Raw genomic sequence first — 13,954 nt, 5'->3', positions numbered from 1 at the left:
AAGAGCGGGCTGTGAGAGGGCCCAGGCCACACGGCCACTGCCAGGCCTTGTCCTTGGCCATGTGAGGATTCAGGGGCTCTCCCAGAAATGCCCTAATGATACCCTGATGCACGTGGAAGTCCCATGGGAGTGGATGGGAACATCCGCTGAGGTGGAGTTTCTTTCTTTTAGGGTCATAGCATTTACAACCCCTAGGCTTGTGAAACCTGAGGAAGCATGGGTTGTACCCATGTTGTCATTCAGTGAATTAGAGTCCCTTCAGGATTGAAGGGACTCTCCTTTAGTAAATGAGGCTACTTAAGCGAGTTGCTCTTACACTCTTAGGCTATTAGTGGGAGTTATCTGGCATGAGGAAGGGCATTGCCCTGTATGTTTCTTTACAACACCATTTATCCTGTTTTCTCTCACCAACTTCTGTTCTGTACATGCATCAAAAGAACAATACAAAATGGTCATATATACCTTTTGCCCATTATTTGAAACTAATGTTTCTAACAATCATCACAAGTTGAACATTAACATTTTCTCAAAATTTGACTCCGATGAGACTTGTTTTCTTTTGAAATACTCAACCCACTGATAGAGCTTTGAGTGTTTTGGGATAAAAATAGACAAAAAGATGTTTTTAATCTATATTTTGGGAGCATTTAGGGGACACTTACCCCCAAGAACTTGGGAATAGGGGGAAGAAGACTGCCTTTGGGATATTAAACTAGTAAAGCCCACACAACCACTTCTGAGAACCAACCCAAGAATTTGTCTGCAATCATATATCTGTATAACTTAGACTCCAGTCAGAATGAGTAGGAAATTTCTCAGGGCTCAGGGATCCCGGGCTACAACAGGAATATAATTTAATAAGCAACAACCTAACCAATTGTGTCAAACCCCATTTGGGGGAAGACAGCAAACAGCTCTCTAGCTTCCTGAATGTTTAGCCAGCCTTGGTTTAAAATTCTCATTTAATTCTCCCAACATCCTGGTTAGGCAGGCATTATCATACCCATTTTACAGATGAAGAAACAAGAGGCTCTGAGAGATTATTTCACTCCCCCAAGTTGCTTTTTCTAAGTGACAGATCCAGAATTTTGAGTCAAGTCTGTCTGAATCAGAGAACCTGTGTTACCAAATGTTAAGGCTATCTGTATCAGAATCCCCTAAACAAGAATTCTGGGTCACCCCCGTTATAATTCATTTGATCTTGGGGTAGAAAGGACATGGGAGATTAAAGAATTTAACTTTTCAAAGCTCAGTAAGACATTCTGCTGCTCATTCAGGCTTGGGAACCACTAACCCACAGATTGAAAATATAAACTGTACCCACTCAAGCACGATTTAGATGAGTAGTACCTGTTCATCCTGGAAGGGGTCTACATTTCCAACAGATATGAACATTGATAGAGATGTAAATTATGATGCCCCAACACTACGAAACACTCCTGCTCGATAATGAATTCCCTTTGTTCTGGTTTTGGTTCACCAAACGTTATGAAAATGTGACTTCCCAAGTAGTTTGTCTTCCAGGAAAGAGTACTGACCTGCCACTCCAAACATTTCAGCACTTTTATTGAGTTAATCCAGCAGTCTCTCTGAGTGTGGTTATTGTGAATTCCCAATATCCACACAATCTGTGTGACAAAAGATCAGCCTGTAATTTTGAGAGCCAGACCCTGGACCTCAATGCATCCAAAACAGCAAATGCCACCTTGAATGTGTATCTAGGGGCAGCCCTGCTCGCTGAGGGCACGGGCAGGCTTTCCACTTACCCCTGCCACTGTTGGTGTTAGAATTTGGTGGGGAGAAAGGTCATCTACCCCATTGCCAACAAATGAACATAAAGAAATATTTACAAATTGGTAAACACTCAGTAAACTGGATAGCCTTCACTCAAATAAGTACAGTGCAGTTGATTAAGTTGCTGCGTACTAAAATGCAGTCTTATCTTATTTAGCCTGGCTCCGAGTTATCCCCGTTCTGACAAGAGTCCTGGATAGGGAGACACAGGCTTACAGAAAAGTTCTTAGTTAATTGTCACAGATGGATGGTCACACAGAGTGTGATTTTGTTAGTGTTTTGCCAATTTAACTCTAAAATGACTATATTATTTTCTCTCTCTTTAAGTTATTGGGCATGGTGTATCTCACCATTGCCTCATATACTAAAAAAAGGTATATTAATGATTTGAGAATATTTGCCCTAACACTAAGAGGTGAAGTCCTACCAACATTAAGTTTTGTGGAAATTTTAACAATATTAAATTGTAGTTGATAAATGGGCTTGAAGGGTAATTGTTAGAAACTGTAGTTATGGGTAGTATTTATCAGGGCTAATGACGAGAACTTTATTCTTGCCTGTCTTTGGTGGAATCACTTAGGTATGTTTTGGTGTTGCCAACAACAATAACCAAAATCTCAAAACCATGTTAAGTGTTCGCAAGTGTGGAAAACCATGTTAAGTGTTCGCAAGTGTGGAAAACCATGTTAAGTGTTCGCAAGTGTGGAAAACCATGTTAAGTGTTCACAAGTGTGGAAAACCATCAGATCCTTCAGGCAAAGCAAATGTTTCTTCATGAGCAAAGAAGAAACCAATTACATAGTATTTTCAAGAGGTGGTTTCAACTACATACAGAAAGTCGGGATGAGCAGAAGATGCCCAGGCAGCTATTTCTTTTCTTGACGCACCTGCTCAGAAGTTTCCCCGGCAACCCACACATGAGAGGCCAGCTTTGGCCCATGATCCATCCTTGCATGACCCTCTTTGAGCAAGGTCTTAGGAGCCAAGGTTGTGGAGTTGGTGGGGATGAAGGTGCAGGGTTGGAAGGGAGAGGGAAGCCGAGCATTGACAACTGTCATCGGGAGCTAGGGTGACTGCCAAGTACCAAATCGCCTGAGATTTTCCCATTTGAATGAGGATTTGGGGGGGATTGGAAGTGTCTTTACTATGCGCCTACCTTCTACCTTTTTAAAAGAAATCCGTGTAGGTTATAGAATTTTAAAAATATATTTCGAGAAAGGAGAAGCTATGATTCACATTACTTATAGAGCATTAGGATACAATCTCTAGACTCGCATTGTATGGCTGAACATTCTCTCATTAGTCTAATAAAATGCAGAACATCCAGTAAAGATTTTTTAACTCAGTTTTCCTGATGAATTATATTCTTTTAGTATCACCAAGTTCAAGAAGCATGATGTAAAAAAGTGTTGGCAAACTACTGCCGAGAGGTCCAGATCTAACCTGTGGCCTACCTTTGTAAATAAAGTTTTATTAGAACACAGCCATGCCTATTTGTTCAATATTGTCTGTGTGGCTGCTTTGTTGCTACAGTGGCAGAGCTGTGAGAAAGACTGTATGACCCACAACGGTCTGAAGTATTTACTATTTGGCCCTTTGTAGAGAACATTAAGTCCTTAATATGAAGAAATGATTTTAAAAAATGGAGGTATGAAATACACCTTCTCCACAAAATCCCACACATTCTTTCTTATCCCTTTTACCATAAAGCTGAAAACAGTATAGCCAGAAATTGTTGCTAGCACTGAAACCTAGGGGGCTCAGAAGAAATGCCACACTAATGCAAGGAAGAATTTTAAGATTGTGATGACCAGTTTGGTTCTTTTAATTAATTTGTCTCATGGTAATTTACAAGGTTGAAGGATTCAAAAATGCTTCACACTAGTTTTATGGGACACATTTTGAACTCTTAGCTTTACATCCAGTGTTTATTATTTCTGAGAAAGTGTTGAGGAAATTGTAATAAGGGAACATTCAGGGGATAAAGAAGACACTGGTTAGAAATTGTTCACCTGAGATATCTGTATTCCCAGGTCCATAGCAGCATTATTCAGAATAGTCAAGACATAGAAACAGCCTAAGTGTCAATGGATGAGTGGATAAAGCAGAGGTGGTGTATATATATAATGGCATATTATTCAGCCTTAAAAAAGGAAATCCTGTCATTTGCAACAACTCGGATGAAACTGGAGGACATTATGCTGAGTGTAATAAGCCAGACAGAGAATGATAAAATACTGCATGGTATCACTTATATGTGGAATTAAAAAAAAAAAAGTCAACTTACATAAATAGAGTGGAAAAGTGGTTGCCAGGGGCTGGGGGTGGTGAAAATAGGGAGAGGTTTGTAAAGGGCACAAACTTTCAGTTATCAAATGAATAAGGTCTGAGGATCTAATATATACTATGGAGAGTATCATTGATAATACTGTATTATATAATTGAAATTTGCTAAAAGAGTAGAACTTAAATGCTCTCTCTCTCTCTCACACACACACACACACACACACACACACATACAAAAGGTAAATATGTGAGGTGATGGATGTGTTAATTAACTAGATGGGGGAATCCTTTCACAATGTATATGTATATAAAATCATACTGTACACTTGAAATATCTTACAATTTTATTTGTCAATTATATCTCATTAAAGCTGACAGTGGAGGAAATTGTTCAACTGATTTTAAAGAAATAGGATTCAAATTCTTATTCCACAAATGTAAGTACTTCACCTTAAGAGTTTAAAAAATAGATTTTTCCTGGTTAATTTGGACCCTTCTGTTCTTGATTTAGACTTTAAATGACACCAAAGTAACAGGAGAAAAGAATCGCTTTAATAATGTGCAGAGTTTCATTCATTCAACAAAGGTACACTGAGCATCGACGATGCAGCAGGCACTGTCCTGGACACTTGAGCTGTAACTTCACGGCAGAGACAGTCCCCTGTGAAAAGTGGAAATGCACCTGCCCCATCTGACTGGGAGATGGTCATGAATTAGCCATGATCTGCAAAGGGATGGCCTGTCAACACACTGTCCTGCTTGTGAGCTCACACATCTACCACCCAGAAAGATTTTTAAGAGGATCTGTGAGTTAATGTTTACGAACTGTTTTAATATCCTAGGATTAAAAAGGGCACATCAGAAAGAAGTGGCCGTGCTGGAATTTGGAGGGCATTCAAAAATCCAGCCTGGCAAGTCTCGTGGTTTGTTTTCAACGTTTACTTAACCTCCTTCTGCTATCAAGAAACCCGAGAGTGCTCTGAGGAAGTTTATATCGAAGGAAATGAAGAAAACGTACATTGTTTTTGAGTTGTTTTGTTAAGGCTTCTGGATAGCAAGAGTGTGTGTTTTATAATTATGAACGTTTGCCAGCCTGTAGAGATGTCGTAGGTGTAATTATTTGAGCCAACCAAGATGGGATATCTTGCAGAGCCTCCTTAGAAAAGTAAATATTGTTAGAACACTTGAAATAATCTTAAGTCTGTCCTTGAAATAGCTATAAATGAACTTGGCCTCTGTTCAACATAGGTCAGTGAAGAGAACATGCCCCGGGGGAAATGTTTTTGTCCATTCTGGAATGGCCAGCTGTCACTGAGTGCACAGAATTGCCGGATCTGTGGGGATAAGCAAACAGTTCTGTTTTCTTCGCAGAAACTCATTTCCCTGTGCCTCATATCAACAATTGTGAGCTATATTTACAAAGGGGTTTGTATGCAAAAAAGCACCCACTGGGGCAGGGGCAAGTATTTACACCAGCGTGTCTTGGGAGCCGCCCCCCCCCCCCCCCCCCCCCCCCCCCGCCAAGCTTGCTTTTTATAGAACCAGGTGATAACACATTTCAAAGTGCTGGTTTGAGAGGCAAGTGTTCACTGGCACAAAAATGTTCTTTAATTAGTATTTATCTAAGAGCCACGGTGACATAAGTTGCTAATTATGCTGATACAAGAACAGATTGAGATATTCTTGTATGTAAAAGAGAGAGGGGTAATAGGCACGCCTTTTGGATTTGGAGTATATGTGGCTTAATTTGACCCTAAATTAGCTTGGATCCTGTCTGGCCTGCATTTAAAATAGCCTTTCTAGTAGTTAAGGAGACTATGCTAGCTTTGGTCTTGAACAGTAGGAATTTCAAATTGTATGCTACATATCATCTCCGAGCTTCATAAAGGTTGTTTTTTATCCCAACCATGATTAATGGAACTTTTACACATCTCTCAGGAGGTGATTATCTCTATAAGTGCTAAAATAAGGAATTTTTTAAATAAAAAATTTGGAGAAATATCTTTTATTTCTACCAGAGTTCAAATAATATTTCATTAGAAATCTCCCTTGTATATTAAATGACTTAAAATATCTGCACTGCTTATAACAGAGTCTGTTACATACTAAGAACTCAATTAGCTATATATACATTTTTTTCAAATATATAAAGGAGGATTATTTATAATACGGTTTTTAATAAAGGAGAGTCTAGACCACATTGTCAGTTTCTCATTGCCAATAATCATAGTTAATGCTTGCATACCATTTGTTGTTATGTGCTCCTCCCTATTCTAAACACTTGCCATATAATAATTCATTTAATTCTCAGGCAGCCCTGTGGGGTGGGTACCAGTAGTACCCCCATTTGCTCTGATGCGGCCTCGGAGGCACTGAGTGTCGGGGAACGCCTGGGCTCACTAACTAGTAAGCGGCACAGCTGAGATAGGAACCCAGAGTGTCTGGGACCAGAGTCTGTGCACTTTGTATTTTGTCCTTCCAGTCACAAAGTCTAACGTATTCAGGTACTAGAGTAAAGCCATGCCCTGTAAATTCTCTCTTTTCCAGCACTCTGTAACAAACACTTCTTATTGCTACTTTGATATGATTATGGTAGGTGTTTATTATGGTGAATCCACAGTAAGATCCTGAATTCCATTTGAATCAATCACAGGCTGCGTAATATTTACTGTGATATTCACATTTGAGAGGGTAATCAATAGAGAGCACGATAGAATTGATTTATTAAATGTTTTCTGAACTAGGACTCTCTACCCCTTTCGGCATGCCAGATCGTGCTGATATGTAAGGAGAATAGGATAGTTGGGAAGCTTGCTTTCAGACAATTTTAATCTCACAAGGAACACGTCAGAGCTGATGACTGCTGACGAGGAATCTTGCTGGCCTCAGTAGTACTGCATGTTTATTTTCAGAACTGTCTGATCATTGGTGTATTTCTGGAATCTTCTGATAAAAGAATTATTTTCCTACTCATTTCTCTCCTATTAAGGACTTTTCTGTTTAACTTCTAAAAACTTAGGTGACTGAGACCTGTAACATGTCCACTGATTATTTTGAAGTATGTAACAGATTTTTGTTTGCCATGTTTGCACTGTCTATGCATTTTATATGCTTCTCTGCCAACTTCAGAACAGAGTGTATGCCCCAAAACAACACTCATCCAGCCAATTTTTATGGTTTGGAGATAAAACTATTGTTTAACAGCAAAGGAGAAAGCTTTCACATTATTTGGTTATTTCTATTTGTAGTTTACTTCAATTACAAGATTAACTTACAAAGCACTTCAGGTTCAAGTCTCTTTGTACACAAAACGAGGTATGTGCTAGTCATACAATACCAGACTAAGTTGATCTGATTTCTCAATTTTATATTATTATGGTGGTAGAATAAAATGTTCTAAAAAGGGCAATGAAATGTTATATAGGCTGTGGGAAAGGATTATGTTAGGATTCTTAATTACCACTCATTTTAATAGTATTGTCCTCTTCTGAGTTTAGGATAGACATCTAATCTACACTGCAGATTCATATGCATGGATCTTGGGCCACAAGCTTTTATTTATAAGAACATTTCACATTTCAATTTCTATTTTTAGCCATAATCCCACTGGACTGGCAGGAGTTTTAGACCAAAAGTTCTTTTCATGGATTTCCTCACCTTCATTCCTACTCTAGCACCAACCCGGACACCACGGACAGCCGTTTTATATTAGGGGTCTTCTGTTTCCAGTAGTGTTAAGGGGGATCCCAAGCAGCCCCCCCTCACCTCAAACTTCCTACTTTTTCCATGACCCTGAGGAGAAGAACCACCTTTTAATTTGAGGAGGAAACTAGCCTCATTTCTTTGGATCAAGAGATTTCGCACCCCGTTTCACAATCCTTTTTATATTTTCAAGAAAATATTATTCTTTGCAAAACTTTATAGGTATCCAGAAAAGCTTAGCTTTTTGGAAAGCCAAAGTCATTTCCAACTTGAACTGCAGGTGGGGAAGGTGAGGGAAAGGTTATGAATGGAAAGGAGAAAGTCCAAGGAAAACAACGCGGGATAACATTGCCAGTGTTAACCTGTTCTGCATGCTGAGTGGAGTGCAGGGGCTCAGAGCATAGACTCCGAAGTTGGACGGGCTGGGTTGAGTCTCAGTTCTTCCACTTATTAATTGAATTGCCTTGAGTAAGTTACTAAATCGCTCTGTGCCTCAGTTTACTCAGCTGTAAAATGGGGATGATGCTAATGGTACCTAGCTCGCACGATTACTGTGATCATTATACATGAGTTAAAAGACTTAAAGTGCTGAGAAGAGTGCCTAGCACAAAGTAAGTGGCATAGTGCCGTTAACTGCTATTATTAGTAACAATATTATTATTAGGGCAAAAGTTCTTACTCCTTACTTGCTCATTATTGCCTATGTAGACAAAACCTCAACGTATAAAGTTTGAACTGTGAGTTTGGTGCATGTTACATTTTGTATGCTTTTAAACCACGTGTAAATGGACTATGATTCGTTCTGAGGCTCCAGGAAGAGTTAAGGTTCAGGAAATAGCAGGAGCTCTCAGTTGAAGGCTCAAGGCTGTCACATTTGACAAATCTCTAATTCTTCTCATCAAGGAACAGAGAACAGTCTTCTTAGTCCCTCTCATGAGGAAATGTAGTTTACTGGAAGCAAAGCTTTGAGAAACAAAGAAGTCTTCAAGAATAACATCACAATCACGTGCACACACTGAGCTTTATTGAAAGGACAATGGCATAAATGCATTCCGTCTTATACAAGAATTAGCCAAAGTGATACATTTTGTGTTATTTAATGGACTTGCTTCAACAAAAATTTCAGATATTACTTGAGTATTTTGTGGCTTTTAGGCACAAGGCATTGTAGAAAAGATAATCATTTATTAGGAAAATGATTTTGCTTTATGGCTTTCTATCAGATATTTATAGATTCTTTTTCATTAAAATAATTTTATTTATTTTTATATGTTTTATAAACACTTCACTGAGTGTTTTTAACAATTCTATTTTTTAATTCTAAAAGTTCTATTTGTTTTATTTTAAAAATTTACCTGCTCATTTTCCCCCCAGTTTTATAGAAATGTAATTGACATAACATTGTATTAGTTAAGGTGTACTACATAATGATTTGGTATGTATATATTGCAAAATGATTACCCCAGTAAATTTAGTCAACATCCATCACCTCATATGGCTATAATTTTTCCTTGTGATGAGAAATTTTAAGATCTACTCTTAGCAGCTTTTAAATATACAGTACGGTATTGTTAAATATAGTCACCATGCTACATCATCACCACGTACATTACCTCCCCAGAACTTATCTTATAATTGGAAATTTGTACCTTTTGACTGCCTTCACTGGATTTCCCCCACCTTTACCTCCTGCCTGTGGCAACTACCATAAAATTTTCGTATTTCTTAATATTTCACAGCATTGTGGGTAAATAGTAGCAAAGTGTTAAAAGAAGAACATAACCAGGAAATCATTTATTGGAAGTCAGAATACTATAAATTAGACTACCATACAAGTAGGCATGATTGCTTAGCATGAATTGACTGGTCATAAACAGGGAACAAACTGCTAGCTTGTGTAACCGATTAATCCAGCTTCAAGTACAGAGACAATGTCAGAGAATGTCATAATAGCCGCCATTTACTGAGCATCTATCACTTCAACACCTTCGCTGCGGCCACCAAACCACCAGCCCATCTGCCCTGGATTATGACGAAGGATTCTCGACTTGTCGCCAGCAGCCAGAATGATCCTAACAATCAGCTTATGGTCATTTCCGGTGACGCCTCATCTCACTGAAAGTAAGAGCCAAGGCCCTAAGTGATGTGCACCTCCCTCCACAGTGCCTCTGACCTGCCTCTCCACAGGTGCTCCTTCCTCACAAAAGCCAAGCACCTGCCCCCCTGAGGTGGGACTCGGCCCTTGCTGAGCTTGCCACCTGGGGTGCCCTCTACCTACACATTTACATGGCTCACTCTCTCACTCATCAGGTCTTTCCCCAAATGTCACCTTACATGAGGCCTTCTCCAGCCATCCTATAGGACCCTTTAGACTCCCTTTTCCTATCTACCTTTTGTGCTTTACGTTTTTCTCTGAATACTTACCACGATCTATCATATTTTGTATTTTCAGGGAACCTCCACAGGGATATTTATTTCTCGGTATTGTTCACTCCCGTCTGCCCAGCACCGGGCGTATAGTAGGTACATAATAAATATCTGTCCAATGAATGAATGCTTATTCCACATTTGGGACTGTGTCAAGTCCCTTACAGGGAATATCTTTAATATAACTACAGTCTTAAGAGCTTGGAGTCACGGGAGAAATACCACAAACAGACTTATGTTTTATTAGGATCGCACCGGGTGCTGGGATAAGTTGGGAAGCTGTTGTAATCATCCAGGGCAAAGAGGCTCGTGGTTTGAAGCAGAGTGGCTGTTGTGGAGGTGGTGAGAAGTGGTCAGATCTCAGTAAAAACTCTTGGTAAATGAGAACTCTGAACTAGAGAAGGTAGACATCTTGTTCAAGGTTACCTAGTTACCAATGGCAGATGCTGGGTTTGCATAAGACAAGCTGGCTCTTATCCACTGGGCTGGGCTGTTTCTTACACCACAGACTCTGGAAGACAATGAGGCTTCAGGGTGAATCCCACCTGTGGCAAACAATTCACTTTAGCACTTGGCTCTCAGCAAAATGTGGTTATTGTTATGTCCAGAATTCTTTTGCAGATTAAATACCATATATGAAGCATCTGTTACATAAGTAAATAGTAGTTGCTTTATAAAATATAGCTACCCAGGCATCAAACATTTTGTATAGATATAACCTAGGTTGTCTGTTTTGTTTATACTGAAATAACTTATTAGATGATGGTTTTAAGGTTTGCATTTTTTTTTTTTTTTTTTTTTGCTGGACAGCTAAATGAGAATATTAACACATATATCCCAATCTCTGCCTTAGGAATATTTTAAAGAAAACGAGGAAGAGGGAATTACAAAGAATAAGAAACAACAGATACTATGCTGAGAGTAGCATAAATCTCCATAAATAATTTCTTTAGAATTTTATGTATCTTAACTAAAGAATCTGACTTTCTGGATTCAGTTTGTAATTAATTTGATAACCTGAACCAATCCTGTGAGTTGCCCTGACAACCAATTTTATTAACATAAAGAAGTGCTAGCTGTTAATTGGTATTCAGAGTTAGTAGCTGGTGTCTCTGCTCTGTCTCCATGGCAACCTAGCTGTCAAGTTCTCATCTCCAGCAAGGTGGTGAGATTTCATGTGTGTCTTAATCCACATGTCCATAGTCTCTGGCACAGTGTTTTACTTAATATCTATAAATGTGATCACTTTTGAGCTATTAACGCTATTGCTAAAAAACATTTGCTCCACTGAATTAATTTCATCCTTCTCCATTCTCCATACGTTCCAAGCTTCTGTTTTGGTGATTGTGTGCATTAGTGTTTGTCTGAACAGAGAAAATTCTGCATAACTGCATATGTGTATGGAATATGGATGTTTTAAATATGTAAAATAGGGCAAACTTGAGTAAATAAAGAATACTTTTTCAAGGGTGTTTAGCTGAGGCTAGAGGTAATGAATACTGATTTGAGGGATAATTGCCAAATTAGAGAAATAAGGTCTAATGTTTTCTGTACTGACAAAATATTCTCACATTTGTGGTTGGATAATGCAGAGATACCTCATATATCCATTTTCTACAAATTTCCTATTAAATAGAAAGTAGGGTTCCCCTCCATTTCTCTCCCCATTTTTTTCCTACTTAAACTGCAGCAGTCACCTCTTTTCATTTTTGACTTTCACTATTTTTTCTTTGCAACTCTCAAAATTAAGTAGAATTATTTCCTTATCATAACTGGTCAGCTAATTAGTCATAGACTTCTTTATCATTACAAATACACTGATACTATGATGGAGGCAAGGAAAATGGTCTGGGCAATGTATAGCAATTAATCTTTTTATAGAGGTATCATACATACTAGAAATAAAGCTAATTTATATTCATTCAACACTGGTTTTAAATTCTGGGTTTTTCTTTTACTACACTTATGGCCCTTGGGGAAAGCAAAAACAAAAAAAATAAAAATAAAAACAAGTTTAAAAACCTCTCTTTAATTTTCCTTACCTGTAAATTAGGGCCAGTCATACTCAGCGATGTGCTCATAAGTATTTAGACAACCAGCTCTCTAGGAGAAGGAGGATTTGTAGAATTTAGCAATTTCCATGGTGTAAATAGTCCCACCATGGTTGATTTTGAGCTTCCAGCATGGTGTCATTGAACATGGAACTGGATAGAGATGCTTACAATTGCCACTCACAAGCCAGGGAGTACCAGCCCCAGCATATCACTGTTTCTTCAGCTTGTTATAAGGCTTAAATGACCTATCCTGAGTAAAATACTGGGTATATAACAAGCTCCAAAGATCTTAGTTCTTTCTCCTCCGAATGACGTGCCTTCCCCATTTCTCTTTATTAAAACAAACAAAAATTAACAGCCTTATTGAGATACAGTTCACATACCATGCACTTCATTCATTCAATTCTCCGTTTCTTTTAATATGTCTGTTGCTGGCCACCATGTACACCTAACATTTTTTGTGAAAAATCAATTTACATGTGTGGTGGTTTTAAAATACTCCCACAAATTCTTTGATATGTCTCCCTTAAAAATGTGGGATCTAATTCACCTTCCCTTGAGTGTAGACTGTACTTAATGACTCTAAACTATGGTGGCAGTGACAGTAAATGGCTTCCAAGACAAGGTCATAAGAGGCGTTGTGATTTTTCTCCTTGCTCTCTCCTCTGAGCCTCTTACCTTGGAAGAAGGTAACTGTCACGCCCTGAGAACACTCAGCAACCCAGTGCCCTATGCCTATGCCCTATGCCCTGTGCAGATATCTATGTGCCTAGAAACAGAGGCCTCCAGCCAACAACCATCGCAGTGAGCCATCTTGTAAATTGATTCTGCAGCCCAAGGCAAACCTTCAAACAACTGAAGTTCTGACTGACATCTGGACTGCAGACTCACAAGAGGTTCTGAGCCAGAATTACCTAAGTAGGCTGCTTCCTAATTCCTGACAGAAACTGTGAGTTAATAAGTGCTTATTGTTTTAAGCTGCTAACTTGAGTAATTTGTTACACAGCAATAGATAACTAATGCAGCATAATGTATATTTGTCCAAAAGCCTAAGAGTTAAGTTCATTAGCCTTAGGTCTTAATTATAAGGTGTACTGAGCATGTAGGAGAACACTTTAATATTCCAAAGCATTGACAAAAAAGCTTACAACGCCATCAGGAGGGGAGTTGCTATTTAGATTCACTATTAATGACTTATTTATTGGGTATTAATGGCTCATCACTATTAAGAAGCTTCTGTGATGTGTAGGTATTTCAAGTGGTATTCGTTAATGAGCCATTTGATCAGCCATAATCTGGGAAGCCTGTGGGAAGATGTGTTTATACATATGTAACCAGAAGGTGGACTTCATTAGATTCCTGGAAGCACATGAGGTTAATTAACTGGTGAAATCCAATCAAATTCCTGGAAGCTGAGACAGCAAACTTCAGGACTATTACCGAGACCATTACAGGGGTCATTCGTGCAAGAAAGATGATATATTCCTTTTGATACAGTATCTCCTTTTTTATGATTTTCAATCAATAGTTAAGTGGAAATATCCTTGGTGCACTGTTTCACTTAAAACTTTAAGTGGATTTTTTTTTTTTATAGTAAGACCTAGGAAAAAGGGAGAGAAAATAAAAATTTTAAACAAAGAATATCTGGCCTATGTTTTGAGTTTCACACTTTAGACAGTAGATTATATGCT

The sequence above is a fragment of the Balaenoptera borealis genome (assembly GCF_965194805.1).
Source record: "Balaenoptera borealis genome assembly, chromosome: 2".
Lineage (NCBI taxonomy): Eukaryota > Metazoa > Chordata > Mammalia > Artiodactyla > Balaenopteridae > Balaenoptera > Balaenoptera borealis.
This window is presented reverse-complemented; position numbering follows the sequence as displayed.